Consider the following 17,548-nt stretch of genomic DNA (forward strand, 5'->3'; position numbering starts at 1 on the left):
TAGTATCGCCCCTTTTAGCAGAAATAATTCCTGGGGTGTACTGCGCCTTTTCCCCCCTTTCTTTGCTCTGAGCAAAAAATGTTCTTTGTAGGTCAAATTTCTGCAGATTCTTTCTGATTCTTCTTTTTGCATGAAACCGTCTGCTGCTGGGCTGTTCTGGTGTGACCAGTCCAGTCCTAAACAAACTGGTAGTTATTTGAAACATACACAACTCATTGAGATTCTTTTTTTTTTTCATTCCATGCCAAACTGAAGGCATCCACAGCCTTAACAGCAAAACCCCGTTTGTCGGTCATTTTCCAATTGGCTGTGCATTTGAATTCATTTAAGTGTGTATACATATATATATATATATATATATATATATATATATATATATATATACACACATATACACATATATACATATATATATATTACACACAGACACACACACACACCTCCCACATGTGGTTGTGCAATGCAGTGACGTGAGCCCTTTTGTAATGAAATAAACCCTTCTGCTTTCCTTTATCTCATTATGCACTTAACTGAGTTTAATGCAGCCTGTGTGGTGGTATTACCACATCATTTTTGTCCCCGCTTCAGGTAATGTATCAATTTGTTCACATTAAGAGCCGGAAAACAGTAACTTAAAGGCTTTGAAGCAAACTGGGTGCCTTTAATTCACATCTCCCCGTGGTTCTTTGAAGCAGATCAATATATTTTCGCCCATTACTCATGGAAATTGCTCCTCTTTCAGAACCACCAGCTGGACTTTTCATAGTTGTGGCCGTGTCCTCTCTGTTTGCAGCTTTACATAAACCAGTTTCCTTTTTCTCTGTCCTTTAAGCTTTTTGTGGTCCTCTGCAGACTGTTAGCTCCACAGGTGTCAGCAGGCCTCAACACTTCTGGCAGTGACACTTCATTGACGGGACATTTGTGCCACTTTGGAAGGCAGATCTGCAGTGTGAGTGTGCGAGCCTGTGCACAGGTGCATGGGTTTCAGTTTTGAGAGTTTGCAGGTTATTATTGTAGTTTAGTTTATGAGAAAAATGAACTGAGGCACTGAGCATGAGAGTAAGCAGGCCTCGTTCCTCGCTTGCAAAGATGTCCGGATATTTTTGGCCTGAGTGCTCAGCTGAACTACACGGTCTGCTGTACTGTTCATCTTCACAGGCACCTCACAAAATACACATCAGCCAAACCAGCACTGCTGGTTGTCTAAGCCCCGTCTCTGGGCTTTACACCCCAGTGTGTGTGTGTGTAGGAGTCTTTGCCTCCACAGCAGTGTCCTCATTAACTCAGATCATTGATTTAAACAGTCTGGTTAAATTGTCCTGTCCGTCAAATCCCCGTGACCATGCTGTGACCGAGAAGAATCCATCTTAGCAAATATCATAAGCAGGATAAACAGAGCGCACAGGGAGGAGAATGGCTGCAATAAATCAACAGCTCATTTATACAGCAGCCATATCGTCCGACACACAGTCCCAGGTCAAAGTCATTCACCCTCCCTTTGTCAGTTGTAGGTCTCACTGATACTCTGTATCATTGTCATGACCTGTTTCCCATCACACAGTAGGCTCCTTGTCATTAATCCTGTCACACTACACCTCAGACATGATGAGATTTTGGATATTTGTTTATGGAAAGCTGTGAAAAAAAAGATTGCACATTATGTGGCTCAATCCTCTCCCAAAAGCTAAAAGTTTACATTTCTGAGTTAAATTGTTAATTTTTAAGCAGATGACTGCAGCGATTCCTCTGAAGAGAAGTTAAATCTCCAAGGAATAGTTCAAAATGAAACCATCGTTCATAAGTCATAAATCACACCTTTTTTTTTAGCTTCATACACTCAGCTTTACTCGGCTTAGCTCTGGATGATTAATGTTAGCGAGTGTTAGCAAACCTTGTTATGTGACGGATGTTGATTCAGGTGACCAACACATTTTTTTAGAAACCAGTCTTACAGCACCAAGGAAACTGCTTTCCTACTGCCTCTATAACAATGTAAAACATCCTTCTGTCACCTGATAGTTTGGTGAACTTTGTTTAAAAGAAGGTCAACATACTTTTACTCACATTTTTACATTATTATTTTAGCATTTTCACATCCAAAAGCTTTAGAGTCTGAAATTTTGTACAGTTTTGTACAGGTAGGTAGAACAGGGGTGTCAGACTTAGCTTTACTGAGGTCCACATTGGAAAACAGGTAATTAAAAAGTTAAACTAAATCACAACAACAGTCGCCTCAAGGTGCTTTGTACTGTGAATTAAAGGCACTACAATAATACAGAGAAAACCCCAAAAATCAGACGACCTCCTAGTGACGAGCACTTTGTGACAGTGGGAAACAAAAACTCCCCTTTAACACTCGAGCCAAACCAACTTTATTTATAAAGTGCTTTAAAAAAGCAAGTGCTGAAAAAGTGCTTAACATAACTTAACATAAAAATAAAGTAAAATAACAAGAAGACCCTCCCTGAACCTGTTGCAGTTAATTTTTGTTGATGCATAGTTGCATGTCTCTTAATTTTTAGCAGCCTGAATGCGACAGAAAGAAAAACAAAAAAGAAAAGAAAGAGAAAATAAGATGCAGCTCACCTGGAACAAACAATCAAACAATAGTTTTCTGGAAAACTAGAAGTCAAACACAACACAGCAAAACATTCAATTAAATTTTATTTATATAGCGCCAAATCACAACAACAGTCACCTCAAGGCGCTTTATGTTGTAAGGTAGACCGTACAATAATACATGCAGAGAAAAACCCAACAATCATATGACCCCCTATGAGCAAGCCCTTTGGCGACAGTGGGAAGGAAAAACTCCCTTTTAACAGGAAGAAACCTCCAGCAGAACCAGGCTCAGGGAGGGGCGGGGCCATCTGCTGTGATTGGTTGGGGTGAGAGAAGGAAAACAGGATAAAGACATGCTGTGGAAGAGAGACAGAGATTAATAACAGATATGATTCAGTGCAGAGAGGTCTATTAACACATAGTGAGTGAAGAAGAAACACCCAGTGCATCATGGGAATCCCCCGGCAGCCTACACCTATTGCAGCATAACTAAGGGAGGATTCATGACTCCAAAGTTCCTCACAGTGTTACTGGAGGCCAAGGTAAGAGTAAGAATCTGGCTAGATACCATATTTCTAAGATTTTCAGGGCCGAGTACAATAACCTCAGTTTGATCTGAATTATGTTCTTTGAAAACAGAAACTGTCTCATTGTAAATGGATACATAGTCTTCTCTTCACACATTGTAAACACTGAAGCCAGTGACAGTCTGAAACTGCCTGTTTCTCACCATCCACTTCCCTTTGTGTTTCAATCTCTGGTAAGTAGCCTGGAGATGCAGTGGAGCTGTGTGATGTGTGCACAAGGGGTATACTGCTATGCAGACTATGTACAGTATTCAGGGTTGGCTGTGTTACTGAATAGCCTGCATCCAAAGTTTTCAGGTCTCTGGCCAGCATTCAACTCTGAGGTTAAAATTTGCACAAAGACATTTCATTGGTTAGTGAGCTGAGACCTCATACAGCGACTGTAACTTTTTAGCTGGCCGAGAGTCACAATACAGGTATTAGGGGACTGCATTACAAGACAGCAGGGAAATGCAGCAGTTCTCGTGTCCTGGCTGAGGCCAGAGTGGATTTGCTCATCTCGGCCTGTCCTGGGTCTGGACCCGGCCGGTCAAAATGGTTCTGGCCCGCTTCAGCTGTTTAAGCCATCTAAGAAACAAAACTGGCTGGATGAAATCCCAGTCACCTCTCCAGTTTTTACAGCAGTAAAGCTTCACTCCCGTCTATCACTCGCAGTGTTTTCCTTTTAAAACGCGAGCCCAAATCTTTCCCAGCCATTCACCAAAGTCTGACTTTTATGGGGCTGACTTATTCCCTCCACATGGTCCAGTTGCACGCCTTAATGAAACGCAGTAGTGTCCAGCTGATTTCACTGCAGCAATATCAATTTTGGGATTCGGGGTGCCGTGAGTGCATAATTCTGTGTAAAAAAATAATATCACAATGAGCATGACAGATTTATTGTGGACTTGTGAAATGAAAGCCAATCGCTGAGAACTGATGTCATCGTGCTCATATGTGCATTTCATTGTAAATTCATTCTTGTTGACATTGTGGTTCCCTACAATTACCTTCACATCTTTTGAATGACGTAACTGACACCTGACATGCAGAGGAAGACACAATGAGCCTCAGTAACAGTCCCCCTACAGCTAACAACAGGAAACAATAGGGAAAAACATATCACAGCACGGAGGGTAAGATTAGATTTTAGCCGGGTGATCATTTCAGCTTTTGAGGCATTGTGCTGTGTATGATGTACCTGTTCAGAAATAGGTGTTCTTGCATGATAACATCATGTTTTCTCCTCTCTGACAGGAGAGGGATTCCCTTTCTCTGCACGCCTTTAAGGTACAGCTGTGCATTCATTCATGATTCTAACCTTGCGACTAAATATACTCCACGTTGCTCCGTGCGTCCGTGTTACTAAGTGAAATTCTGTGGTTTTATTAGCCTGTTACTTAGCACGAATGAATAGATATCCATTCATATTCATTGTACATATGCAGTTTATGGCAGCAACTCACTAACCGAGCATTTTTCTTTACCCTGTAATGTAGTGCTGAACTAAAGAAAAACACGGCAGTGGCGAAAATGCTGAAGCCTGGGAAAGACGTCGCTGTGGAGATATTTATTTTTAATACACTGCCAGTGAAAAGTTTGGACACGCCTTCTTTTCTTTATTTTCATGACTATTTACTTTGTAGATTCTCAGTGAAGGAATCAAAATTATGAATGAACATTAATGGGATTGTGTAGTAAACACAAAAGTCTCATCCCAAACCATCTCCATTGGGTTAAGTCAGGTGACTGTGGAGGCCAGGCCTTCTTGGTGAAATAGCCCTGACACCGCCTGCAGGTGTGTTTGGGGTCATTGTGCTGTTGAAGAATAAATGAGTCGATGGCATGTCGCTACAGGATGCTGTGGTAGCCATGCTGGTTCAGGTTGCCTTCAATTTTTAATAAATCCCCAACCGTGTCACCAGCAAAGCCCCCCCACACCATCACACCTCCTCCATGCTTCACAGTGGGAACCATGCATGTAGAGACCATCACATGCAGCGGGTGGAACCCAACGCACAGGTTTCCACCGGTCTAATGTCCATTCCTTGTGTTTCTGGCCCAAACAAATCTCTTCTGCTTGTTGCTTTTCCTTAGTCGTGCTTTCTTAGCAGCTATTTGACCATAAAGGCCTGATTCACACAGTCTCCTCTGAACAGTTAATGTAGAGATGTGTCTGCTGTGTGGCATTTATCTGGGCTCTAATCTGAGGTGCTGTTAACTTGTGATTTCTGAGGCTGCTGACTCGGATTAATTTATCCTCAGCAGCAGAGGTGACTCTTGGTCTTCCTTTCCTTTCCAGTTTCATCGTAGCGCTTGATGGTTTTTGCAACTGCACTTGGGGACACACAAATAGGGCTGTCAGCTGTGTACCAACCTGACTTCTGCAAAACACAACTGATGGTTGCAACTCCATTAAGAAGGCAAGAAATTCCACAAATAAACCCTGACAGGCACACCTGTGAAGTGAAACCATCATGAAGCTCATTGAGAGAAGGCCAAGGATCTGCAGCACTGTCAAAGCAAAGTGCGGCTACTTTGAGGAATCTGAAATCAGAGACATTTTAAGAGTCACCATTTTTTTCTTTCCAGCATAAATCTATATATCTTGCTTGATATATTTAATGTCTTCAGCATGTATCTACAATGTAGAAAGTAGTGAATATAAAGAAAACCCACTAAATGAGAAGGTGTGTCCAGACTTTCGACTGGTCCATGATTCTACCATACCCATACCCATATATCTAAGTGGGCTGTGGTTGGATTATTTTTAGCTCACCCATCAGAATGCCTAATGACACCATGGTTGAGACATCCATTTCACCAATACTCCTCCTCGGGTACCGACACATAATGACCAACTAATCGGTATTCAGCTCAAATGTGCCCCTTAATGTTTTAGGGGCTCTGAGTTATGTTGGATTTTGAGCCAGATGAGTCACTGTGCCTTTGACATTGTGGTTTTGTATCACTTACAAAAAAAAACAAAACAAGCAAAACCCCCAAAATATATATTTTGAAAACAATATGTAAAATGATATTCCCTTAATTGAGTATTTAAAAGTCAATTTTCAGTTACATTTTTTTATATAGCGCCTAATCACAACAGTCACCTCAAGGTCCTCTCCATTTTAAGGTAAAGACACCACTGTACATATAAAAAAACATAAAAACCTGAACAATCAGACTGTGAGTAAGGACTCGGTGACAGTGGGATACAAAAACCCCTTTTAAACCCCGAGCAGAACCAGGCTCAGGGAGGGGCGGGGCCATCTAATCTTTGTCTTTTGAAGACGTCACGTCTGCGGAGGAAAACGGCGTGGAATTAAGTAAGTGTGGACCCAAACGCAGATGAAGGACCTGAAGGTGGACGTTGAATAAAAAATGAAGGGAAGTCAGACTGAGAAAACGCAGGGAGACACAGCTGAACCAAATCTGAGGAGACGAGACAGGGAGCACGCAAAACTCGTTTTGAAACATTATCCTTTGTTTACTTTACTTTTTCTTTACATTACAAACTGACATCACATTAGAGTCACACAGGTTTTACTAAAACATAAGCACTGCTTTATATTTGTCTCTACCAGAGATTAACATATTAGGCTGACACATAGAAACGTTCTAACTCCTAAACATCACCTACACAGCATTTAGCTCAGAGCGCTGCTGTGCCTCAGCAAAGCCCGGTAGAGCTTCTAGCATAACTATATGTGCTAACTGTGAAATACTGAATTTTCTCACAAGTATTCAAATAAAAGAAAATACGCCTGCACCCTGCAAAATCTGACAGGTTTAGGGTGTCGTTTAAAAGGTCACTAGCGAAAAGCGGTGGAAGTTACTGCTCCAGGGAGTATACTGCTCCTGGAATATGTTACTGATGGGCAACAGAACGGAATCGTGTACGTTTTTTTAAATGTCATTTTGGCATGGACTGAAAGTCAGGTCCTACACAACTGTTAATCAGCTTTATGGATTTTATCCCCAAAATAACCATTAAACAAGTCACACGCAAGTCATAGTGTCAGTTTTACCACGCATGTCCTTTCAGGGCAAAGTCATGCTACCTTACAAGTATTGAAAACACATGTTGTGCGAACATGTATCATTACTATGTTGGCTTTAAAGGTAACAGAAAAATCACTATATTTAATTTAGCTAAGTTTCATGGTTTTTCTAAACATGAAACTGAACAGTTGAAAAAAGGGCCTTAAACCTACATTCATTTCATTTTTAATGGCCAGCAAGCAGCAAAACAAACCAAAAATCAAATAAAAAGCCACATACCCATTTCTGTTACTACACATAATATGAAATAAAGTACCTGAGCTTAAACTTAGTAACTAGCTTTAAAAGGACAAAAACGTTGCTGCCTCTGATTTGGAGCTTTAGCCCCGGCATTGTTCCTCAGCGTGCCTCAGTGCCGCAGTGCTTTACTTAGCATGCAGGTGCTTCTTTGAAACTGAAGTACAGCTTGTTGATCTGCTCATTGTCACACCAGCACAATTTAGTTTCTCACCCTGAAGCTGCTCTTGACCTTTTCACCCACAATTCCAGAAAATACAAAAGAAATCATGGATGTCAGGCTGTCCTCTCACAAACAGCCACGCGGTATTGTTGTTGAAAAGCTGATTTGCAAAATTCGGTGGTTATATTGTTTGTTGCAACAACAAAACTGATCTGGACTGTTAAAAATGCTGCAGCAAGAGTCCTGACAGGGACTAGAAAGAGAGAGCAGATTTCTCCTGTTTTGGCTTCCCTTCATTGGCTTCCTGTTAAATCCAGAATTCAAAATCCTGCTCCTCACATACAAGGTCTTAAATAATCAGGCCCCATCTTATCTTAATGACCTTGTAGTACCATATCACCCTATTAGAGCACTTCGCTCTCACACTGCAGGCTTACTTGTTGTTCCTAGAGTATTTAAAAGTAGAATGGGAGGCAGAGCCTTCAGTTTTCAGGCCCCTCTTCTGTGGAACCAGCTTCCAGTTTGGATTCAGGAGACAGACACTATCTCTACTTTCAAGATTAGGCTTCAAACTTTCCTTTTTGCTAAAGCATATAGTTAGGGCTGGACCAGGTGACCCTGAATCCTCCCTTAGTTATGCTGCAATAGACGTAGGCTGCCGGGGGATTCCCATGATGCATTGAGTTTTTCCTTTCCAGTCACCTTTCTCACTCACTATGTGTTAACAGACCTCTCTGCATCGAATCATATCTGTTATTAATCTCTGTCTCTCTTCCACAGCATGTCTTTATCCTGTCTTCCTTCTCTCACCCCAACCGGTCGCAGCAGATGGCCCCGCCCCTCCCTGAGCCTGGTTCTGCCCGAGGTTTCTTCCTGTTAAAAGGGAGTTTTTCCTTCCCACTGTTGCCAAAGTGCTTGCTCATAGGGGGTCATATGGTTGTTGGGTTTTTCTCTGTATGTATTATTGCAGGGCCTACCTTACAACATAAAGCGAAAATGATGAAAGGATATTACTGCCTTGTTAAGTAGCTACTGTATGAGCTCGTGTCCTCTTAACTGTATGCATAACATACACTGACAAATGAGACAACATTGCCGTACATACAATCCACATTACTGCTTCATAGAGCTCTAGTTTATTTCCAGTTCACCATAATAACCTTAACACAAACCACGGGTGTAATGTCATGGCTGCTTTGCTCATGCAGTCAAAAGCACGTTAGAACGTGTGTAGATTAATTTTAATAATTTTTATGAAACACAGTCTGTCTGAAATCTTCGTGTTGGTAATAATGTTTGGCCAGGATCAACACTCCAGCTGACCAATGACATTGTCATGATGTCATTTGTTTCTTGAAAATACAATTCACTGTTTTTTTTAATTTTGTAGCTTTAATACGTACTGGATGAAGTATCTTGTTAGGTAACTGAACATCCAACATTTTGGGTTTGTCCCATCCCAAGTGTGCATGGGAACGTCGAAACCGAGAGCAAAGCCACATCTTAGCTGTGCAAACACATCCGATAATGGGACACACATGGCTGCTGCCACTGATAATCACTAAAATCCGGCTTTTTATAAGGAAATCTTCAAGGTTGTTAAATTGACTCAGTGTTCTCCTCACTAATTACCTCGTCATGTGGGTAATTGTCTCATCTTGAACATCACAGGTGCGCCCGGCCTTTAGGACCTAGCAGCATTTATGCACATCTGATGTTCATTGTCCCCCTGGTAGGACTGGCTAAACAAAAGAAGCAAGAAGAAGTGAAAAAGGTGGAGTGAAAGAAATGAAAACTGTGCTTTTATAAACATGTGTGTGAAAGAGAGCCACTTAAGTGTTGAGGACATTTCCATTGAGGGAATATCCACCCAGCAGGTAGGACCGTCTCTCCTGTTGGACGCACTCAAAGCCTCAGCACGCCTGGAAACAGTGACTGATTTAACCAGAACAAAGCCCCTGAAATCTTCTTCTCATCCTCCCCTTCTAAATTTGTGCACAGTCTTCTGTAATAATAATTCCACGTTCACGGACATTATTATCTCACCACCATCGCTTCCTAAAGCTGAGAGCTCATGTAAGATAAGTATCTGGTGGTCACATTTTCAGCTAAACCGTTCATCAGCCTGTCAAGTTAGTTTCTGACAAACTGTCTCTGTTCTTCCTCTCAAACTTGCCAAAGCTCTGTGTGGAAACACAGTTCAACATTTTTAAGTCATTCTGGGAGAACTCCCAGAATTTCACCTTGGACTGAAAACTCTGAGAATTCAGGGAGCCAGTTGGGAATAGTAAAACCTACTGGTGGTGAAACTCTAGTAACAGGGCTGAACGCTTAACACCCTTGTTAACAATTTCAACATGTTACAGGAACAAACACAGTAAATGTCTGTTTACTAGGAGCAAATAAGAGGAAAAAGATCACTTCACACCAGCAGGGTTTAAGTAATTATTATTAAAATGATTGTTATGCTGAAATGACTGTTTGCTGTCATGCACTGTTGTCATCGAAGTCATTCATAAGATTCATGAACGAATAAGGCGATCCTAAAAGCTGCGACTGAAGTTTGGATAAAAGTTTTGCAGCTTTGTCAACAGAGCCAGTGATACATCCAAGTATGCGAAGCGCTCATTCTCCAAATGTAGTGTCCAGGAAAAGGACCTTTCACAGTCATGTGTTATGTTAAAATGGTAAACACGTTCTCATTGGCACATCCAGTACGCTGTGTGAGTTGTGTTTTTTCCACATCTGCAAACTCCTGAAGGTTTGCTGAGGTCAGAGTATTTTCTTAAGGTTTTAACTTGATTCTCTTCCTGTAGATCACGCCACTGGGCTCGTGAAGTGAGCCACTTGAGGTGAACTAGAACATAGTATAATAAGAAAACTGCATTACCATGGTATCTGCAGCTGTGCGCAGCTCTGTCCCCAAGTCTGTTTGTGGTGTCTGCCACCTCTTACAGAAACTTCTCTAAGATCATTGCTGACATCTTCCCTCCCTGAGTGCTGCAGACCAGCAAACCTCCGATACCTGTGCTTTCATACAGGTGGTCACACTTGCTGATGATCAGTTAATCAAGTGCATTTGACTAGCAGGTTAAGGTTGCATTTAGCTCATTTTAAGACACGCTAAGGACCCAATTATTTTTATTGTGTCATGATGCATAAAACCTTAGAATTTAAATTGGGTGTGCTTCTTTTTACCACCACTGTAAATCCAGAAAATCTTTCCAGGGTGAAGATTTTCACCCTGAAACAAGTTTTTCAGAAGTTCTGTTTGAGCCCCGTTTATGTATAGAAGAAAGGCCAAAGCGCCCAAGAACAGTACCACCACCATGAACTGAAAGACGCCAGCACATGCAGCCTTTTAAGCCTTTACAAGCTTGAAATTTCCTTTTTCTTTTTTTCCGGAAAAAGACAGTGTGACCGGTGGGCGAGACTAACGTAATTCCCAAAGGTTGTTGTGTTGTGCTCGGCCTCTTGTGTCGGCCCACAGTCGGCATCCTTCTCTCACCATTTGTCACATTAAGGGTGGATTCATTCTGCTTGTTTTCTCCCTCTAAAAATTTAGTTTTATTTTAATGAATGCTTAAAAAAATCTTGGAAACTGTTTGTATTCCATAAAAATGTCACTTAACTTGCCAGAGGCCATTTATTTTTGCTTAAGTAGAAAGGAGGAAACGCATTATGCATAGCTCGGCTTTAATAACAATAAATCACAAGGTGGATTTGCAGACAATAAAACTGAATGTTGTGTTTCATGGCTGCAAAAGTTTGAGTATATAGTGGAACAATACTCATTACTCTCTCATTGCTTTCACTTTAGTTCATCCACCGCAGAAATCCTTTGGCTTAATGTCACAAACACATTTTTATTACTCTGTCAGTTCCTTTCAGTCAAAATGAGCCCATTTAATGCTTTTCAATAAACCTTTTCATGGCAGAATTTTGTATTTGTACCAGCGCAAGTGCAGTTAATGGTATTATACTGTGTCCCTGTAATCAGGGACTGTGAAAAGCTGGAACTCAGGCTTTACTGGACTACACCTGTGGCACGTCCACATCTCTGTGTAGTAGTTTAAATAGCATAAAGTTTCTTTAAGTGTCTGAGTGTAAACATCAGGACATCAGGGCATACTACTTTGTTGCACCTTGAACTTCAGCAGGTACCACTGCAGCCGGAGGAGAGAAAATGTCAAAAGAAAAGCGATTTGGCAAACTTGCAACATGACTTCTCATATGGAAGAAACAGGAGAAAACCTGGGAGAATTTCCATTGCCTCAACAGTAAATGTTTTATAGTTCATGCTCATATGTTCATTGTCAAGTCAGCTCTAATGTCCCAGCAACAACTATGCAGTAGTTGTGTCGCAGTAACATTATGATAAAAATGAATTACCGTACCTTCTGTTGAAGAAACAAGCGAGCGAAAAACATTATCCAATAACTATTCTGGCATACTCTATAATTATAGTATCAAAATGTTATGGAAATTGTACTATTTACAGTACGACTGAAATAAAATACTGTTATTTGTCTGTGTAAAATAAACAAAAGGGTGTTTGTATTTTGAAATTTAAGCAATGCAGTGAAAACAAGAAGGTTTTTATCGAACCGCCACCAAGACAGCTCTGGGCAGTATTCACTTTTACAGCAGTCGCACTGTGTTGTGGATTATTTTGCTTCCTTTCTTCTTTTTAAACTTACTTTAAGAAGACAGCAGCGCAGTAAAAACAACAGGCTTTTTAAATTTGGTCTTTTGAAAAGCTTTTGAACAAAATGTCTTCATTATTTTTATTTATATGGATATAGTACATTGATTTGATTGTTTAGTCAGATTTGTTTAAATGTTTGTAATAAATATGAAGTGAAAAATGTTTGTGATTACAAGTTTATTGCATTTTCTTTTTTTTATTTAGTTTTTATTGACATTTAGGAATCACTGTACAATATCATGTGCTTCAATAATTCGTTACAGATATCCATCTACACGTCTTTTTCTTTTTTAACAATGAAAACATCCAAACAAAAGAAGAAAAACAAAATAAAACAAAAAACATGAACACTCAGGGAGTGAGATTTAATTTCCAGTAAAACAATAATATATTATCCAAGGTTAATAAAGTCTAAATCTGGCCTGCGTGTTATTATACAGTCCATCCATTTCCTCTTGTAGTTCACATCCGCTGTCCAATGTCCACTGTGACGTCCGTCCACATGTTCACATAGTTGGGCTCTCACATGGATGCCACCAATAAAATATTAAACAAGTATTTAATCGTTCCTTGTCTGTCCAAAAACTAAGGTTTCACTTTCTAAAGCCAAATAACTTCCACATATCTCTTGTATTGCTACACGTATTAACGCTGCCCAATAATAATCCTTGAGAGAAGGAAGGCCCCACCCCCCTTTTCCTTTATCCAGTTGTAAGGTTTTAAATCTAATTCAGGGCCTTTTACCTTGCCATATGTATCTTGACAACATTATTGCATTTTCAAACAAATATCATACTCATTCAATAATATTGTACATTTATTTAAATGGTTATAACCTGTTACTGTCATGTATATAACAAAGTCATGATTTATAGTCGTGGCAACATATACCTGTTACCTACTCCTATACCTGTTGTCATTTTAAATAGCTTTATGTATCCTTTTTATCACTTTGACCTTCACATCAATCTATTGATCAAATGTAACGAGATACTTTTACTGCTCATGTGGTCATTTCTACATGTTGACTCTACATGCAATGCTAAAAATCATTATTTATAACTTAACTTCCTAATGAGTTCCAGGTTACTTTGTCATGACATATAGGATTGCAGGAAAGTCTTTTATATACATACTTTCTATGTTGCATAACGTGGATTTGATGTACTTTTTCTAAACACTGTGCTTGAAAAATATGCTTTAAGGATATTCCTACATCTGTTAAGTTTAGGTGTGGAAAACCTGGAATTATCACAATACAACAATTTAAACCACCACTGTGCCGTAACATTTGTAGACCTAACATACTTTCCAGATATATTTCCAGCAGAATTGGATTTTGATGAAATTGTCATCATTTCATGACTTCAGCTCAATTTAAATGTTCGTCTTCCTGTCCGCCGACACAAGTGGTCACCTACTCGCATACATCTATGCCTCAAATTAGTTAGGTAAGTTAATGGTGTTGGTCTCCTCCCAACACGAGACAGCTGATTGACAGAATCAGCTGAAATAAACAGAAACAGTCGTATATCCAGAGTAAGAGTTTTAGACAGTATTAATGTTTAATGACTAACAGCTTCTTTTATTACAACACTACATCCTTTTGTGTGTGTATCTTTTAAGTGGTCTAACTCTAATTATATTACTGTAGGAAAACCAAGTGCTAGCGACAGATAGATTCACTTAAATAAAACAATAGCCAGTTGAAATTTCAGAGTTCCAGCAAGTTGTTCACAGATATAAAGTATTAGAGTTTATAGACCCAAAACACTCCTAACCAGAGTGATTTTCTCCTGTGGGGCTTTTATTTAGTGCTGTAGTTTATGTGGGTCAAACAGACTCATTATTATTTACTATTTATTTATACAGCGCCAAATCACAACAACAGTCGCCTCAAGGCGCTTTATATTGTAAGGTAGACCCTACAATAATACAGTAATTCCACCTGAAATATGAGGAAACATTTGTAGATGCTTATGACGATTTCTGATTATTAGTAAAATATGGAGTCTGATTGTTGTTTAACAACAATTTTAAACAAAACCTAACTGAATTAATAGCACACAGCTGTATTTTTCACATCTGTATTAAACATCGAGTAATAATGTGCACAAATGAGGACAGAAAAAAAAAGATCTTCTGGCACTTTGGGGTGATTGGTCTGTACGTGGTGTGTAAAAGTCTGCAGAAATACTGACTTTTCATTACGCATTTGATGCTATTAACTAGCATACACAAACCATGTATGTAGTTCTGTCATCAGAAACGTAGTTAAACTAAATAAATTCACTGCCACCTGTGGCCTCTCAGTGTCCGCCTTAGTCAACAGACAACAGGCATCTTTTGAAACGTGTCAGCACAGGTGGACTTTTAAACTGAAAGTGTAATATTTGGGATGAATCACAGACATACTGTAATGTTGGCATAGCATGCAAGTGCAAGAGTACCTGACAATAATGATAAAGATTAACATGAGCTGGTTCATTGTGTTTCAGGGGTTCACTTAGAATTCAGCAGGTAACCCTGAGATCAGATGATTGTGCAGGAGAAGGAGACATCACGTGTCTTTTGACTTGTTTTTCATTTCTTTGTGATTATCCGAGCTCTGTTTCCTGTTTCCACCCCACCCGTAAATCTATTGCTCAACAACACAAACCAGTAATTCATTAAAAATCATCAGCCTTTATCTGTTGCTCACCAAGTTTTGTTTGTTAGTTTTGTACGATTTTTTTTCTTAATATACAACAAGTAATCTATTATCACGACAACATTCGTTGCCAGTGTTACCAGTGGTTTATGGTAATGATACAGAAAAATGATCAAAAGACGCATGAAATAATTATCCCGAGTCTGGAGACGTTCCAGCTTTTTTCCCTCACGTGTTGAATTCTTGAATTGAAATGCATGTGAGTCTGGTGAGAGGCAGACTTTCATTTGTGAGCCAAGATACTTGATGTCTGTTAGTGAAGTCAGACGTCTTATGTATGCCTAATATACAGTGTAGGCAGAAATGACTAGAACATGCTTTTCTGTTCTGGTCAGTGCTGTAGGTCCAGGTTTTATGGTTTTCTTAGCTTTTTCTAGCTGAAGTCTGTTTGTATTCATAAATCTGGATGAGATACATTAAGTGATTTTACAGACTACACACATTTTATTATCAACAGGTAACTACAAGACCTGAGGCACCTGAGGGAGATACATTTAGGCAACGTGAGATAAAAGTTGGAGCTGGAAAATACAGCTGCTTCAAAAAATTATAAGGACACTGGAGCATTGAATATCTGTGGTACTGTTTGCATTTAATAGCACTGCTCCTGACTCCAGCCTTAAACTAGCCTTAGCCTTCTGACTGTTTCGCTGCGTGTTTTCAGCTTACACCGTAAAAGTAACATTTTTGTCATCATCACCATCTGGTTCTAGTAAAAGAACCAGATTTCATTTAATTAGTCTCTTTTTCCTTTGCAAGAATTATCCCACATGCAACTTGTTAACCGCGTTACTACTGCTAGAGTTAGCTGACAAACCTACGAGGGAAGATTAATGACATAAGAAGCTATGTCAAGCTTAAAGCTTTGTTTCTTTCTTTATCTGGCAAAGCTGCTGTGGTGACTTAGGCTGAACACATCAGCTGGTTAACAGCGGGTTATATTACATGTTTCAGTTTAAAATCAACTGGAAGTAGATTCTTTTCCAAACAGCATTATGAGCAGCACAGCATATCACTACCTGAGGGCACCTGTGTCTGCGCCATCTGCTGCTGGGTGACAAAAAAAATGACATCATTCACAGAGGTTGCTGATTGGCAGAGCTAACATGAAATTTCAAAAAATAGCTTGAAATTTCAACTTATTAACTCCAAATTTTGAGCTATGGATGACATTTTTTCTACAGTGGTGGAAATTTACTTACGTTATGAGTGACATTGTTGAGGGGATGTGCACGCTGGACTGGAGTCTAATCTGCTGCTGACATTTTTGTATCTTACACTGAAGGGATCACAGTTACTAGAACACAGAACACACACACAAAGTATCCATTCAATCAATAAAATCAATCTGACTTTGATCTGTGTGAAGAAAAATCGAAGCTGTTTCCACAAGATTTAATATTTTAAATGTATCCAGTTTAATGTTTCAGATCTCCAGAACATCAGGTTAAAATAAACAGGAGCACTGAGCACTCAGTGATAAAATGTTTATTTTACATCTGATGATTAAATCCCAAGATTAACAGTTTTATGCAGCATTAATCCTTGTCTTGTCTTATTTCCAACAGTGTTGCACTTTACTGGTTTATCTCTATGTTCTTTATCAACAGGTTGTAAACATTATCTGATAGCATCTCTGATTGGACAGTTACAGCTGGGGTTTTACGTCTTGTTGAGCTCGACTGTGTTGAACGTTGTTTGTAGCATAGGCAGGTGTGGTAGGTTACAGGTACTGAATGGGAATGTTTAACACTGTTTCTTAGTCAAATCCACACTCTTACTCATAAAATATGATGACATTTGTCTTAAAAAAATGAAAATGGTGACAGCTACAGACAGACACATCATGTTATGAATAAGATAAAAAACAATGCCCAATAATTAGCCCATTATTCATTTTAGAAAAAAGTGGAATGTCTTCTCGTCTTTAGATTTTGTCAAAGAAAACCTCATTATCATAACTCATGACTAAAGATAGAAATATGTTAAACAACTTGTGGGAAACAATGTGAATCCTGGAAAGCGTTTTATCCACTTCTGGTTAATGATTCTGTTTTTACTTCACTGACTTTGCATGATTTAAAATTACGCTGTAAAGTTAGCACAAGTTGGTCCTTTAATCATTTTTATTGGTCTGACTGATTCCCCCTTTAATCTAATATAATTTTATTCATTTGCATAACATAGTTATACAAATACGAAACAAAAGCTAAGCTCCAATGGACAGTCAGTCTGCTCAGTAAAAGGTTTTGTGTAAAGAGGAAAGCATTTCAGAGCTATGGCAGAGAAATACTCCCCTACTGTGAGACACAGTGAGGATTACTTTGGTTCCAGGCACTGGGTGTTATTCTGGGGGGCCTCTCGGTCCAGTGTTGCAGCGAGGGACAGTAACATGGCTGGCCTCTGTTTTGAGGACCCTTCCAGAAATCTGTTTCTGGGCTCCAGCTCCGCAGCCACACTGACAAACAGCCGTCACCACGCAGACCTTCCCCAACTAACTTCCTCCTGAGAGGAACCCAAGCAAATTTAGGCCTATT

Source organism: Oreochromis niloticus, linkage group LG10 (genome assembly GCF_001858045.2).
Source record: "Oreochromis niloticus isolate F11D_XX linkage group LG10, O_niloticus_UMD_NMBU, whole genome shotgun sequence".
Classification (NCBI taxonomy): Eukaryota; Metazoa; Chordata; class Actinopteri; order Cichliformes; family Cichlidae; genus Oreochromis; species Oreochromis niloticus.